This window comes from Podarcis liolepis, assembly GCF_965112155.1.
Source record: "Podarcis liolepis genome assembly, chromosome: Z".
NCBI classification, from domain to species: domain Eukaryota; kingdom Metazoa; phylum Chordata; class Lepidosauria; order Squamata; family Lacertidae; genus Podarcis; species Podarcis liolepis.
Genome location: NC_139570.1, coordinates 19,954,695 through 19,971,624, shown reverse-complemented (window position 1 = coordinate 19,971,624; position 16,930 = coordinate 19,954,695). Strand labels below are relative to the sequence as shown.

Sequence of the window (16,930 nt, the reverse complement as noted above, 5' to 3'; positions counted from 1 at the left end):
ACCAAAGAACCTGAAGTGTCCAGATTGAGGGCAAGGCAAAGAGGAAAGGTAAAAAAAGATAAGAAAAGTCATGTACTTTTGTGCCATGGTGCAAGAAGGATTGGAAGCTTTTCCTGCATTTGATCTTGCGGCAATAGCAACATTGCATCACCACGCACATATACATCATACACTCCATAGTCTGATAGGTGCATCCCTGGAGGGGCAGATTTCACAAACGCTAGGCCACTGCTTTCTGCATGTACAAATTATGTCAAATTTCAGGAGAAGAGCTGCAGTAATTTTCCCATTACAGTTCTGGGAGGTGGGGTAAAGTGCACAAGAGCAAATGCTATCAGGACATTTCAAACTGGGCAAAATGAAGGGCTGTAGGGATGGGGGTTGAAGATGAAAGTGTGATAAATAGATTCATTTCCACCACAATATTACATAGTAGCATTCCATTTTGTGGAATGCATTTGATTGCTTTTGATTTCATTTCAGATTGCCCTAGGTGAAAGCATATTAAACACTAAGCACCAGGGATGAGTGAATCTGTCAGTTTTGGTTTCTCTCAGGTTCTTAATTTTCCAATCTTAAGTTCAATTCACCACTACATAAGTTTTCAAATTCACTTTTTAAATAGTCCTCTTGAAAATTTGTCAGCCTTCCAGTGCAAATCTCTCCTAATATACACAACTGTATGTGTGTACTTTTGCTTAAAATACACATTGTTGCAAGCAATTTCCCCTAGTCCAATGCATTTTTGTATATCACGAATATATGCATTTTTAGGCACACTTTACTCTAGTATATGCATTTGTATACACATTGCTTGGCTGGAAAACTGCATTCCAAAAATGAGAGAAGTAATTTTGAAGGATGACTGTTCTGGTTCTCATATTGTTTTGGAAAGTGCAAATTAGGTGCAGATTTGCCTTTAAATATGAACTAAATCAGATTTCTCCCTGTTCCTTACTAAACATAGAATTGGTGGTGTTTAAGGGATACAGCGGCAGAAGTGGAATCATATGGCAATTTGCTTAATATCTTCTTTAAAAAACCTGTTAGAAAATATAGCACACAACTCTCCTTGTGAGAGGGCTGCTCCCCCCACTCAACACTGCCAACTCAGCAAGGTTGCCATAGCCGTGGCCATTCTTCATGCTGGCCAGCAGGATGCTTGCAAAATCCACTAACCCAACAGTGACTGAAGGGCCCCACAGTTGTTCCAGTCCAGCAATTCTTACCCATGCAGCAAATGGCTCACCAATAGACCTTCTTGGTGGGACTCCAAATAGGCCTTTCACAAGACTAATAAGGACTCATGGATGTACCATGAATGTGCAATACATGTAGACAGGCAGGGTCACATCCTCTAGGTCAACAAAAATGAAATGGCTAGGTTGTATTCAGGTAAAGCGCAAACAGAAGCAGGGGAAGTGGCAATAGAAAACCCCCAAGAAACCCTCTTTACCCATCAAATATATATCTGAAATACTGCCTCCGCTATAGACCTTTATAATAAGATCAGCAGAGAGGAACCTCTTGGCAGTTCCACCACTCACAGAAGTTCAGGGAGGGCAACCAGGAGAGGGCATTCTCTGTAGCAGCTCTTAGGTTGCAGAATTCCTTCCTCACGTAAGTGTGTTCATTAGATAGTTTCTATCATGTGTGGAAGATGCTCCTCTTCACCATGGTCCTTAACACCTGAGATTATATGGAGGCCCATTCACAACCTGAGAGGAACGCAACCCGCTCCTGCGTGTCTGTGTATGCGTGGGTCATGATTTGTCATTTTGTGCGTCTGCGCATGCGCGAGTGGCAAAACCCGGAAGTAACCCTTTCCAGTACTTCCGGGTCGCTGTGGGACGCAACCTGAAAATGTGCAACCTGAAGCAAATGTAACATGAGGTATGACTGTGTGTGTGTGTGTGTGTGTGTGTGTGTGTGTTTAGGTACCATGCTATCCTGGTGGTGGTAATTTGTTTTGAACTATTTTTAATATTGGATTTTAAATTTCTGTAACCCACCCAGGGACCTTATGGTGAAGGGTGGGCAAGAAATCAAAGTACTATTAATAACAATACATGGATAAGCTTCCATACCAGCCGCGATTGTAGTCACATGATGAGTTATTTTTACTCCCCAAATTTTCTGCAGAAAGAGGGAACCCATATTAAAATGAGGGCTGGGGAGTATGGATTGGCCGTGTGATGATGGACTCTGCAAAAACAAAACAACGCCACCCGCCCCAAACAACTGTGTGTACTAGTATCATGGGTCTGGAAATACCCTAGAAGAAAATAAGTCATTACATTAATTGTAGTTAGTTACAGAAAGAATGAATAAAAAAAAAGATGGGAAGAGAGAAAGGATACAGCAGAAAAGAGATACTAAGACAGGGAAGAAAGGAAGAGACTTAGTTTCTTAAGTGAGAAGCAAAATTATCTTGATTTCTGGCTGAATAATTCATATTTGCCACAGGCCATGTATTCTTGCACTTAGGTGTCAAGTGTTTACTGCATATCTCTCCTGACAGGGTGCTTGTGTGATACTCCAACATCACTGTCATGAGAAAGAAAACACAACAACTGTACAAGGGAGAAGAAACAGTAAATGCCGGAATGACAGCTTCCTCCACCTCAATTTGAGAATAATTGCTACAAATGATGCCCCCCTACCCTTTAATAAAGAGTTTGTCTAGCTCCCCCAACCCCTCCTCGTACAACAAAAAACAGCTGTACAGCCAATTAAGATGCTAAGTGTGTCCGCAGGGACTTTTCTAGGAATTGTGGGAGAAGCTTCTTGGTCCAGAGAAATCTGATCCTTGCTCACCGGTGCAAGCAGAATTTTTTTCTGGATCCTGGACTTTGGCCCATGCGGGATGCATCACACAGGGGCTTGCAATGAGCTTGTAGATGAACTATCACCACTTTACCAGAAGTTAAAGCTTTGAAAGTCTAGAGCAGAAGGAATGAGATTATTAAAAGACAAAGCCCTTCCTTGCAACAGCTACCATTGGACATCAAAGATGGGCTTCATTTTCTGGGAAGCTTTGCAATAAGGGTGAACAAATGTAACCAGACTTCACCCAAAAGAAAAATGTTATAAACTTTATTTTATTTTATTTGAAAATCATTTATATGCCACCTATAATTCAAAAAATATTAAGGCTGTTCGTTGAAACAAAATACAGATTACTTAGAAACAGCACATTAAATAATGTCTAATTAATAAATGAAACAGCAGTACCCAGTGCTGATTAAAGTGCTGGAAAAACCACCTGAATAAGAATAAAAGTTTTTAGCAAGTGCATTACCAGCACTTCCCTGAGGGGAAGTAGTTCCTTTAGATCAGGCTTTGCCAGCCTGGTACCGTTGGGGAAATATTGGGGTTCAATACCAAAAACCCTGTGGCACGAGTAGGCAAACTAAGGCCCAGGGGCTGGATCCGGCCTTCTAAATCTGGCCTGCGGACGGTCTGGGAGTAGAATGTGTCCTTTTATTTAAAATGCATCTCTGGGTTATTTGTGGGGCATAGGAATTCATTCTTTTTTTTCCCTTTCCAAAATACAGTGGTACCTCGGGTTACATACGCTTCAGGTTACATATGCTTCAGGTTACAGACTCCGATTACCCAGAAACAGTACCTCGGGTTAAGAACTTTGCTTCAGGGTGAGAACAAAAATCGTGCTCCGGTGACACGGCAGCAGAGGGAGGCCCCATTAGCTAAAGTGGTGCTTCAGGTTAAGAACAGACCTCCAGAACGAATTAAGTACTTAGCCTGAGGTACCACTCTATAGTCCAGCCCCCCACAAAGTCCCAGGGACAGTGGACCGGCCCTCTGCTGAAAAAGTTTGCTGATCCCTGCCCTGTGGGTTCAGCCTGGACAGCCAATAAAACCCAGATTCCAGAGCTCAGCAAAACAGGCTGTTTATTTAGGCATTGCAAGGCCAGTGCAACACAACCTCAACCATCAAGTAGTGAGGGGTGGCACACCCAAATATTTCAAATAGCAATATTTGCACACTTTTCAAACTTGCAAAGAGGCAGCTACTCACGAGGCACAGCAAGAAGCACAAGGCATGGCAAGCAGCTTCCGTTCCTTCTGCCATCCTGCTTCCAAGATTCTGCAAGAGGCCCCTCTGTATGTGTTATTCTGTCTCACTCTCATGGTAACTTTGAAAAACAATCCTTCCTTCACAATCTAACCTTCACTTGCTCAGTCCTTCTCACCCACACTCCAGTTTTCATTCTATAATTTCAATAATATTATATAATTTCAATAATCTCCTGTCTCAGTGACGTCTACGCTGGTTTGGCCATGTCCACAGAATGGAAATTGGCAAGATGCCCAAGGACAAGGTCTACAGGGAGCGGGCTTCAGGCACCAGGTCTGTTGGCAGGCCAACTCTGTGTTACAAAGATGTCTGCAAACATGACCATGAAGGCTGAGAACATCAACCCCACCATGTGGGAATCCCTTGCTGACAACTGCGGTGCCTGGAGCGAGTTTGGTTGTGCATCCACAGCAGTGACCAAGCAGGAATGACCACTAGGAGGGGCAGAGAGAGAAGAAATGCCACAGTGCATCTGCAGCAGAACCAGACGCCTTCATCTGCCCCAGCTGCAACAAAACATGCCTCTCCTTTATTGATCTCTGCAGCCACAGCAGGCGCTGTAATTTTCCAGCAGTATGACTTCACCTCCAGAGATGCACTCCTCCTCATAAGGGAGCTGTTTCCAGAGAAAGAACTGTGAGGGGAGAGAGACTCTGAGCAGCTGTTTACTGTACAGTGATTTGGGTTCTGTGAACCAAAATGAACTGAGTTCACAGGCCTTCCTAACACAAATTCATCATTACCTTAAACCACACTTTCTTCTTTTTGCAGGAGAGAGGCTCATGTTATTGTGGCCATTGTTAAAGAATTGGGAGTCAGATATCCTTAGTGATCAACCACAAATTACCCAGCGGTTGGCCAAAGACTGGGCAGTAGATCCTGATTTGGTTTTTGACCATCCTTGTTCTAGGGTGGCTCCACTAAAAGACTGTCTGATGAAGAACTTGCACCTTGTCAAAATCATCACTGGGTTTACCAGCCACTGGTGGAGTTGGACCTCTATCCCATAGCCCCCTTTTCTTTATATTTATTTTCACTCTCAGCTGAGCAAACAGGAGATTATGGATTGTTTCTGCCTCATTACTTCAATTGTCCAGGGACTCCCCATGAGTTTTGTAAGTGTGTAATGTGGTCACACACCCCTCCAGCTTTGGCCTCCTCTTCCCTCAGCTTCAAGTGTCTCTTTAAAAGACAAGATCCATCCCAAATCTCTCCATCCCCTGGAGGGATAACAGAAGGATTATTATTGCCAATTTATCTGCTTTCTTCGGCTCCCCCAGGGCTTTGGATGACATAGATGCAAAGACCATGGCAGTTTGTGGAAGAAGAGAAGATCTAAAAGGGGAGGAAAGAGAAAGAGGGAGACAGAGAAAGTAAGACGGAAATGGGAATATGAGGAAAGGAAAGGAAAAATTGCCCAACTCTGTTATTGTTGCTGCAATCATCTCATTGTTATTTTTATTGTTAATTAATTATACATAATTATATTTGTTACCTGCCCTTTACCATAAGGTCACAGGGTGATCTACATCTTAAAAAATAATGCAATACATTAAAAACACTCCAAAATACATATAACTCATACATATACATATCAACACACAAATGGTATATTTTGGTATAATCCTAAATAGCATGTTTTGGAAGATTTAGTTGTTAAAATAGCCACAAAAATATCTCGTTGATGCCAGTGGTCTCCAATTTAAGGTTAACAATGAATGATTAATGAGAAGCTGTTCAAATTCAAAAGACAAAAATCTACTTTCGGGTCATTATGGGAAACGGAAGAAGAAACTCTGGCTTACTAAGCCCCAATACACACCCCCCCTTCACAAATGTACGCCAGAGCATATTTCTATGTGTGCGAGTGTCACTGCTGACTCTCAAATTGTAAGCCAGGATTTTGCATTGCACAACGTACCCAAATTGGTCATTTGGCAAGCAGAGGCACCATCAGGGTACATACCTTGGGGCAGGGCCCTACTCAGCAGAATGAGTAGGAGGGGCCCCAAACACAGTCTGCCTTCCCACTTGTGGAAGTGAGGGAAGTAATACAAACTACCATCCACAGGGCAAGAGGTGGGGGCTTCCATTAGACTATTAAGTCCAGAGCCAACAGTTACCTAACTGCACTTCTCATTGCCAGAACTTTCCTTATGTGATGTCTGCTGGGCCCATCAAGAGATTTTATGTTTTGTAGGTTTGCTTGTTTATTTTTAAATGCATATTTTAAAAAAATCAATAAATATTTCCTGGGTGGCTTACAACAGAACAATATTACAAAGGTAACATATAGTAATAATTGCAATCAACTGTAGAGTGCTGAGGAGGAACAAAGCTTCTTTACAGCATAAGCCAGAGATAAGCAAAAGCCTATGGCAGCCTGGATTTATTTAGTTTTTATAAAAAATGTTAGAACACAATGTCTATTTATTGAGCATCCTTTCTGATTTGCTTGCAGCAGGGTTATATCATGTTCCACCAAGCAATTGTTTATCCCACACTTTCTATTTTTTATAATAATTTTCTAATTAAATTTTCTGTTTTACAATTTCAAATAAACATTTTGCAGACTTTAAAATATCCAATGACTTCCCTACTTCTCTTTCCATGGTTCATTTTGCATATCTTACATCCCTGCATATTTTACAATAACCATTCCAATCGATTTTTCACTATTACATCCATCAAGATTTACTCTGTTGAATTTATCTTAATGCTACCAGTGTTTTCAGCTGTACACAGTTTTCCATATACTCAATAAACGTATTCCAATCTTCTTTAAACCTATGTTCTTCTTGCTCTCTTATTCTATATGTTAAATCTGCAAACTGTGCATATTTTGTCAACTTGAGTTGCCAGTCCTCTTTAGTTGGGACCTCACTCACTTTCCATTTTTGGGCTAATGGAACATGGGCCACAGTTGTTGTGTACATGATTAACCATTTCTGACACCTGGGGATTTCATTCTGGGTTAATCTCAGAAGAAAGGACTCGGGTTTTTTGCGAAAGTAATTTTAAACATTTTTTCAATTCATTACAAATTATTTCCCAATTGTCCCATACTTTCTAGACTAGAGTATTTCCTTATCACTTGCTGTACGCAAAAGAAGTCCGATTTGGGAGACAAATGGGTTGTTGCACAAGATCTCCACAGCAACTTTAATTGTGCACCAGTATTCAAGCGGAGGTGATGTTTCAGGCTACTCTGAATTTTGCCATTACCCTTACATCTGAATCTGAACTGAGCATTTTAAAAATCAGATCCTGGAGATGCTTTGCATTAAAAAGAAAAAGGAGGAAAGTGATTCAGCCCAGCTAACGTGAAGCTATGTGCATCTCTATTTCTGTTGGGAATTAGAAAAGAACATGTTAGTTCAGTTGGTTAGAGTGTGGTGCCGATACGCGTAACACCAAGGTTGCAGGTTTGAAATATGCAGCTGCACATTTTTGCATTGCAGGGGGTTGAACTAGATGATCCTCAGGGTATCTTCCTTGGAATTGTTACTGTCTGAGTTTGCCTGGAAACTGCATACACACCATTCATTTGAAGCACATTTGAAGCACATTCCCTCCCACAATAATCCTGGGAAACTGTACTTTATGCCCTCACAGACCTACAGTTCCCAGCACGCTTAACAAACTACAGTCCCTAGAATACTTTGGGTATGTGTGTTTTAAATGTGCTTTAAATGTATGGTGTGTACACAGTCAGTGTTTCACTTTTAAAATTACAGCCACTATAAGTCTTTCAGTTAGGCACCCTGCCTCCCCACCCCCACCCCCATCCTTTAATTCCATTTTGGGAACTCCCTGCTCAGTGATGAAAGGAAGATACTCTGCACATGCTTGGGATCATGCCCCCTTTTAATCAGTATGCTGCTTCGCTGAAAAGAAGTTTCTGTGAATATAAGTCCTGATGAGAGCCTCCCAAATACGTTAAGATTCTTGATATAAATTAAGACACACACGAAACCTTCACGTCCAGTGTTCTGGGCCTGACGAGCAGCTGGAAAAACACGAGACAAGTGTCACAGGGAAAAAAAGCAGGCGCATTCTCCCCCACCCCACCCCCCCAGTATTTTCCCCCAAGGCATACAGACAGCCACAGGGAGCGAGACCAACTTGAGTGGCCCTTTTAAGAGCCGTCATTCAGAGACCTGCTTCTGCAGAGGGCGAGCAACTGCCGGAGACAGACAGGGAGGCGAAGCTTTTCAATGTGCTCTTGATCGACGGCACCCAGTTCACATCTGGTGCACCAGCAGGTAGCCCTGCCTGGCCATATGTTATTCGTGCTGCTACAATTAGCCCTCCTAAGGAAGCAAAGCTGGGGAGGGAAGGCGAGGGGGGAGAGCGAAGCTGCAGAATACTCCATCTCCAAGAGCTGGGGAGGGGTGCGGTGGGGGGAGGAGAGGGCGGAGGGAAGAAAAAAGCAAGAGTAGCTAAGCCAACGCATCTTTAACAAGCATCAAAGCTTTCACTTCTCCAGCTGGTCTGGGGTCTACAGCCTCCTTCCACCTCCCTTCAAGTTATTTCCACCTGGCACAGCACCATTGATTAAAGTGGTTTGTTTTTTTTATCATGCTGCCTCTGTTTCAGCGCAATCCTATATACAGTAAGTCCCCCTACTCAGAAGTAAGTCCCCCATAGTTCAGTTGGGGCTTGCATACTAGGGACAGAGGAGGAATTAGATTTTGTTCGCATTTTAATTAGAAACTACCTAATTCCTACTTCGCAGGCCAATATGCCAGGCCCTTTGAAATCTTTGCATTTTGCTGCGCAGTTCTCCAACCAAACAATATATACAGAAATGCATGCATTTGGGATGAAGTCGCATAAAATTTATATATTAGTGAAAATAACATACAGTAATGCATTCATTATATTAGGGAGAACTGCTTGCCAAAATGTGCATATGCATCATTGATTGATTGATTGACTGACTGACTGACTGACTGACTGACTGCAATGACCTGCTTAAGCAGTGTGCCCCCACCCCGAAACCATGTAGGGAACACAGGAGAGAAGGACTGGATCCTCTTGCTGTCTGCACTGCAGTCAGAAGAGGAGAAGTATCTCCTTCTTAGCCCACCCTTGAATTAATGCAGGACCAGATCCAGGTTCGTTGGGTCAGACCAGGTCAGTTTATGGGAGGGAGTGTCATGCACAGCCAGATCAAGGTTAACCAGTTTGGGACCCTGACTGCTGACAACGTTGGCTGAAGTTTGTGGGAGCTAGATAACCACACTGACTATCTCTGGACTAGGTGGATTGTTGTTCTGATCAAGCAGGGCTCTTTTTAAATTTTAGGTTGGCCTATTATTCATTCTAGGGACGCGGGTGGCACTGTGGGTTAAACCACAGAGCCTAGGACTTGTTGATCAGAAGGTCGGCAGTTCAAATCCCTGAGACGGGGTGAGCTCCCATTGCTCGGTCCCTGCTCCTGCCCACCTAGCAGGTTTGAAAGCATGTCAAAGTGCAAGTAGACAGGTACCACTCCGGCAGGAAGGTAAACGGCGTTTCCGTGCGCTGCTCTGGTTCGCCAGAAGCGGCTTAGTCATGCTGGCCACATGACCTGGAAGCTGTACGCCGGCTCCCTCGGCCTATAGAGTGAGATGAGCGCGCAACCCCAGAGTCAGTCACGACTGGACCTAATGGTCAGGGGTCCCTTTACCTTTACCTATTATTCATTCAGTGCATTTATACCATACCTTTTTCTCAAAGTAGCTCAAGACGATGTGCATTTTTCTCCACCTGCCCGTTTTATCCTCGCAACAACCCTGTGAAGCAGCCACAGCTGAAAGGCAGCAACCAGCTCAGGGGTCACCTGTGGAGCCCTCATGGCCAAGTCGGGATTTGAACCTGGGTCTCTCCAGGTCCTAGTCTGATACGAACCACTGCTGCACACATCCCAACTTTTACCCAGGTCTCAGAGACACACAAGTGAAAATATTGCCCCAAAGGCTAATCTTTACTAGAGACTGAGTCCCTTGTAACTCAGCATTCAAGAGACCAGTTTGAGAGAAGTTGTTGCTTGCGGTGTGTGGGGAGGAGGGGTTCTGCTGAAGCAAAGCTTGCCTGACCCTGTAAGTAGCCCGGGCAGAAGCCACTTGGGAACTATATGTAAGCCAAGCTGGGGTCCTCCGAGAAAGAGTGGTGTATAATAATGCATAATTTATTTCCGAGTAAACATGTTTAGGAGTGGGCTGTAAATCACATATATTATCTCAGGTCTTCACTCAAGACTACACTCAAGTCTCCACATGCAGTTCTGTCTTATTGAGAGTTTTTTTTTTCTTCTGGGGAGGGTGACTGAAAGTACATGCCATGTGGGTGGGAGGAAAATAGGGAGATCAATACCAAAAAAGCTAGGACCGAAACACAGGCTTAGGGCACCAGCTAAGTAGAGGCACACATACACAAATAGATTTTTTTTGGAAAGAATTTCACATTTGATCCCCCTTTCTTTCTTTCTTTCTTTCTGGCATCAAAGTACAGTGGTACCTCGGGTTGAGTACTTAATTCATTCCAGAGGTCCGTTCTTAACCTGAAACTGTTCTTAACCTGGAGCACCACTTTAGCTAATGGGGCCTCCTGCTGCCGCCAAGCCACCGGAGCACGATTTCTGTTCTCATCCTGAAGCAAAGTTCTTAACCTGAAGCACTATTTCTGGGTTAGCGGAGTCTGTAACCTGAAGCGTATGTAACCTGAGGCATATGTAACCTGAGGTACCACTGTAGCCATCATGGGGAAAATCAGAAGTTTGTTAGACTTCCTTGCACTCCACTATAGGCTCTTCCCCCATTTTCCTGTTCTCTTTTTATTACTTATCCCCACCTGTTTTAATCATATAGATCAAAATAATGCAAGGAGATAAGATCTTGTCTTGTGTTGCACATGCCACACATGCATGGACATTGCAGCATAACTCTTAAATTTTGTGTCATTTCAAAAAACAGTTTTGTTTTATGGTTTAGTATTGTTTTTAGTTTGCCTATTTATGACAGGGGCACCATATATAGTGCTCAGAACCTCTAAAGCTCTTAATCTGGCCCTGGGTAGAGCAATGTGTTTGAAGGTGTTTTCTTTAATTTAATACTGTGTATTAGCAAGTGGGCCTTGGAACAAAATGCTGCAATGGTAAATGCTCCTGTTCAGATTTCTAGGCAGCTTGCCATACCCTTTACAGTGGGTGCAGGGATACAATTTCCAGCCATACACTCCAACATTTCTCCAATGAAAACAGGGACGTCTCATTCCATAATGATAATTTTACTATTTATACCCCACACATCTTACTGGGTTGCCCCAGCCACTCTGGGCAGCTTCCAACATATATATATATAACATAATTAAACATTAAAAAACCTTCTCTATACAGGATTGCCTCCAGACAGCTCAGGGATTAGATAACCCCATACCCACCAATGTGGGACATTCCAGGATCAAATCAGAAACCAGGATAGCTTCCCTAAATCAGGGATGTCCCTGGAAAATAGAGACACTTGGAGGGTCTGTTTCCAGCAGGGCCACAGTGGAGAAGAGGAATGTTTTTGCCTGGCACATAAATATATGCAATGAAGGCACTAGACAAATGTCCCTAGGGAAAGCACACCCCAAATGGGGAGCCATCACAGGAAAGGCCCATTCTCGTGTTGCCACCCAACCCCCAGACAGGGCACATGAAGAAGGGCTTCAGATGATGATTTCAGGGTCTGGAGGTTGTGAGGACTGTGAGGAGTATGGAGGCGGGTGTTAACCTTCTTCTCCCAGGCCTTTTGTGATTTAAACAACCCATGGCCTTCTTGTTATGTATTTTTGTGCTTTTGTATTGTAAACCGTGATCTTTAGAAGAAGGGCGGTATAGAAATTTAGCAAATAAAATGATATAATGCCCCCCTCTCTTCCTGCTAGTAATTGTTTTATAAATGAGAGAAAGGAATGCAACAGGCAGCAATGAGTTTAGCATATTTAGTTTGTCTCTGAAACAGCAAAAAATAAAATGACTTAGAGATTTTAAAAAAGGCAAGCACTTGTGCTGTTTTAGGAGTGTACAGGCCTGCAGAACTATCACTACCTAGTGGCCTGGTTCACATACCGCACTAAATCAAGGAGACTGCTTGAGCATCATACCCTCTGAAATATACTCAGAGTCCTGCAGTGATTTCATGCTCTTTATTGCAGCTTGTAAGACAGTGATTGAATTCCCCCCCCAAACCTCAGGCTTTTGTATACATTATTTACACAATGAGTCCCGTCTGATTGGCTGATTCTGCTTCCCCCCTGGAGGCTGATTGGTCTTCTCCTGCAGGCCAATCAGTTGTTGCATTCTACGATCCTACCAGCCTAATAGGCTGATTAACTTCCTCCTGGAACTTTATTGGTCTTCTCCTGCAAGCCAATCAGTTGTTGCATTCTAGGATCCTACCTGCCTATTGTTCTAGGATCCAGGTTTAGTACATAACACCCTCCAAGTGCTCCCCCCCCCCCCTGCCAAAGGACAGTCCAAGATTTATGAAAGCCACTCCAGCTTCTGACTTGATCCTGGAATGTTCCTATTTCTCACGCCAGCACCACCATAGCTGAGCTCAGAGAGGAGTTGGATCTGGTGCTTGTCCTGAATGGCGACAGCCACGGTGGCTGTGAAGGAACACCCTGTTGCCTCTCCATGGCTGCCACTGCTGGCCTTCTCCTTTGCGCAGCTTGGAGTAGCTGCTGGAGAGCAGGCAAGAAGGGGGAGAGGGGGGCAGGCCCGCCATGGTCAGGAAGAAAGGGGGGCGGGAATGGAGTGCAAGGAGTCTTTATTTTTTTTTATAAAAAAAATGCATTGTGTGTCCACATCTAACATTGCCGCTTTCTAAATATGGATGTGTGTATGTGTGTTTTGTAATTCTACTGTAGACTAAACTTAGATTAAATTTGGGATTAATGGGTTTTCTTCAGATGGTGGAGGGTGTGTGGGCTGTGTCCATTGTTTAAGTGGTAGCGGCACCCACCCTTCTTCTGATAGGAAATGCTCTGTGGTTTTGGGGACAAAAATCAGCCAGCCCTGAATGCAGGACTAAACCATGAAGAGGATTCTTAATGGTTTCACTGTCAGAAACCGGACTTCAGATCTGTGTTAAAATTGGTCAGTTTCAGAAGACAACACAGTGCACCTTAGAACTTCCCTCATATTCAAGAAGGCCAGTCATTTTGCCCTGTTAATTAAAAAAAGAAGAAATCCTAATGAAAATATGTCCTCACTTTAGTGCAATTTTTTCCTAAGAAACACAGCTGTGTGCAATTTTGCCTTACACTGTTTTGCAGAGCAATTCTCCCCAATATGTGAAGCATTTTTCTATGTTATTTTCATTAATACAGATTCCTAATGCACGTATATGCTAATAAATATGCAGTCTTGTACATGTTACTTGACTGGAGAACTTGAGAACTGCGCTGCAATACTGAGCTTTGGATAAGCAAATCAGCATGAATGTGGAATATGCAAGTTATCTAGCAGAGCTCCTCAGCTGTTTAGCATTTCTGCAGACACAATACCAAATACCTTCTGTTCCAGACAGCTGCATGAGATGGAGCATTTTTGCCTGGAGATGAGAGAAAGCCCAGCTTTCCTAGTTCACAGACAGAATTCTCCCAATTAAGACGCAGTGGAAGGTCAGCTGCAGGTGGGAAGGGGTTAAGAGCACCCTAGGCCATGAGCTGACCCTGGGACTTTCTCCATATTCTCTGCTTTCTTTCCCCCACTCACTAGGGAGATTACCAACCAGCAGATTAACCCTGAGTGTGACCCTCGGGTCCTTCAGGGAGGGACAAGAGAAAGTTGCTCTTTGAATTCCAAAATAGTTAAGCTTTCTACATGAGGGCTGGGGGGTGTACCTTCTCTTTCTCCAGGGGAGCAGGGAGTAGAACCACTGTTTATATATGTTTATTTATTCATCAGAATGTATACACATGGGTTCAATTGATTAAACTGAGCCCATAGATTAATCAACTGTGGAGGCACAGGCCAGTTCCTGCGGTGAAGGCAAAGTGGTTCCAGCTACTTTCAAGCCCTCCAATATTTCTCCAATGAAAATAGGGATGTCCCAAATAATAAGAATAAGAATAATATTTATATCCTGCCCACGTGTCTGGGTTTCCCCAGCCTGGGCAGCTTCCAACATATATAAAAACATAATAAAACATTAAACATTAAAAAAAACTTCCCTATGTATCTTCAGGTATCTTCTAAAGGTGCTATAGTTACTTATCTCCTTGGCTTGGGGGTCACATAACTCCAAGCCCACAAACATTTCTCCAGTGAAAATAGGGACGTCCTAAGGAAAAAAATGGGATATTCTGGGATCAAATCAGAAACTGGGGCAGCTTCTGTAAATCCAGGACTGTCTCTGGAAAAGAGGGACACTTGTGAGGGTCGCTATGGAAGGAATCCAGTATTCCAGTATTCTGAAATGATATTTTATTTGTATACTACCCTTCATCATATTTGACTCCAAAGGGATTTACAAAATTCATAAGAGTTCGAAAACAGTGTACAGAACTGTGGAGCAAATGGGCATGCTAGCAGTACCACAGTATTCCCAGCAAAGAGCCAATTACCTAGTGGGCTAAGTTCAAAGCACTTTGTACTGCTGCCCAAGCCCTAAACAATAATCTCACCCTATATATACCCTGCCAAACACTGTACATTGCAGCAGACGGACTCCCACAGTTACCATCTCACCAGGAGTTTCTTTCTATATGGTGTAGGAATCAGGCCTTCAATCTGGTTGACACATACACTTTGGAGCTCCTTCCCATTTTATATCAGACAAGTGCTATCTCCATTAGCCTTCTGGTTCCTATCGCAGGTCTTCACTTTCCAACAAGTCCTTTAAGTCAAGATTGTTATCCTAGTCTGTACAGTCATAACTTGAGTTGCATTTGCTTCACGTTGCAGTGTTTACTTCCGGGTTCGCCGCTTCACACATGCGCAGGAGCACTCTTTTGCGTCATGCGCACATGCAGAAGCTCTACTTACAGACTTTCTGGGGTGCAAATGGCACCCCGGAACGGATTGCATCCATAAGTAGAGGTACCACTGTATTAAATTTGAAATTGTTTTTATTATGGTTGATGTTTTCATTGCAAAACTGCTTCAGGATGTGTCGTGGAAGCAATTGATAAATGAAATAAATAAATAACATGCAAGAGTGCTGGTTCTGCTCCCAAGTGATTAGGGTGAAGTCACACAGGTAACTGGGCAGTCATGATGGGCATGCCAATCATAGTTGGCTTCTGAAGTACCAGGCACTACTCAAAGAACCTGTTCCAATGAAACGCTGATTGCATTCAGACATGATGAATACTGAGTTAGTTTTCTTGATTATAATCACTGGCACTTCTGACTCATTTTCTAAGGTTCCTTTTGCATTGCAGTACCTGTTGTGTTTTGAAATTGTAGGGTTTTGACCAATATACCAGCATGTCACACTAATTTCCATTCACACCAGTAAGCATGGTGGGACCCAACAACAAACATCACTGGACAATGTTGCTACTGTCGGAACACGCCTGGGGGGCACACACAGCCCCCAACCTTTCCGCACATGTGTGCTTCTGTTCCCCCATGATAACCCCAGCGTGTGAAGAGGAGATGTATGCCAGTCTAACACCCCCAAATTTCATCACTCTACTCCTGAGCTATTCTGTGTTAAAAGGACAGAAAACATATTTTGTATGTGTGTGTGTGGAATCAAATAACATGAAAATGAGCACTAAACATGCATTTCATTGAGTAGTTTTCCAGAAGTGCCTTTTACTTTGTGTAAAATCTCAAATATAATGCTGAAATCAACAGGTAGGAAAAGTTCAGGGGAAAGGATTAAATTGCCATATGAATGCAACCACTGCCAGCCAGTTAGAGAAAAGGGACATTCCTTTAAGCAGCCAAGTATTTAATTTGGCTCACAGAATACCTGCCACTATCAAGGAAAGGACTGTAGCTCAGTGCTAATCTGTTTGTATGCAGAATGTCCCAGGTTCAGTCCCCAGTATCTCCAGGTAGGACTGGGAGAGAACACCCGCTTGAAATCCAGTAGAACCACTGCCAATTAATGTTGACAGTATTGAGCTAGACAGACCAATGGTCTGACGGAGTATCAGGCAGCTTCCTAGAACCAATATTGAAAGATAGGTCAGGGAGCAGGCGCCCCTACAACCCCAACACGGCCAAACCACCACCACTGACAAGGCCCCCAGTACAGTTCGGGTTGCGAACGTGATCCATGCGGGATGCACGTTCACAACCCACAGCATCCACAACCCACAGCGGCATGTCTGCGCATGCGCGGGTTGCGATTTGGCACTTCTGCACATGTGTGACCACCGAAACCCGGAAGTAACCCGTTCCGGTTTTGGCAGTCCGTAACCCAAAAAACCCCAACCTGAAGCCTCTGTAACCCGAGGTATGACTGTATACACTAAAGCTACACAGTCAACAACTGCAAGCTATCTCGTGCATTTCATTTAATTCACTTATGAGAATTCACAGGTTACTAATGCAAAATGCCCCCAAGCATCATACAGCATATTAAACGAGAAAGTATAAATTAGCATTTGCTGCATGTTTCCAGCCCAGGGACTCACACATAGTCCACCACATATATGTGGAGGCCACACGGAGCTGGCACCATCTGTGGCCAACTACATTGAGCTGTGGTTTTTCTTTTTAATCAGGACCTGCCTTTGCTTGAACTAGATTTCGTATTGGGAATGGCTGCCCCATGTGGTGAGATGCCGAACGGCAAGTTGCAGCTCTTGGAATACTGTTGTATCTGCAGGCTC

The 16,930-nt window shown here is 43.5% G+C and overlaps 1 long non-coding RNA gene across 1 annotated transcript in view; it reads right to left on the bottom strand.

Moving 5' to 3' along the window:
• The window catches only part of LOC310698098, a 384,750-nt gene that overhangs the window by 331,720 nt on the left and 36,100 nt on the right, over positions 1-16,930 (bottom strand). The window lies entirely within an intron of this gene.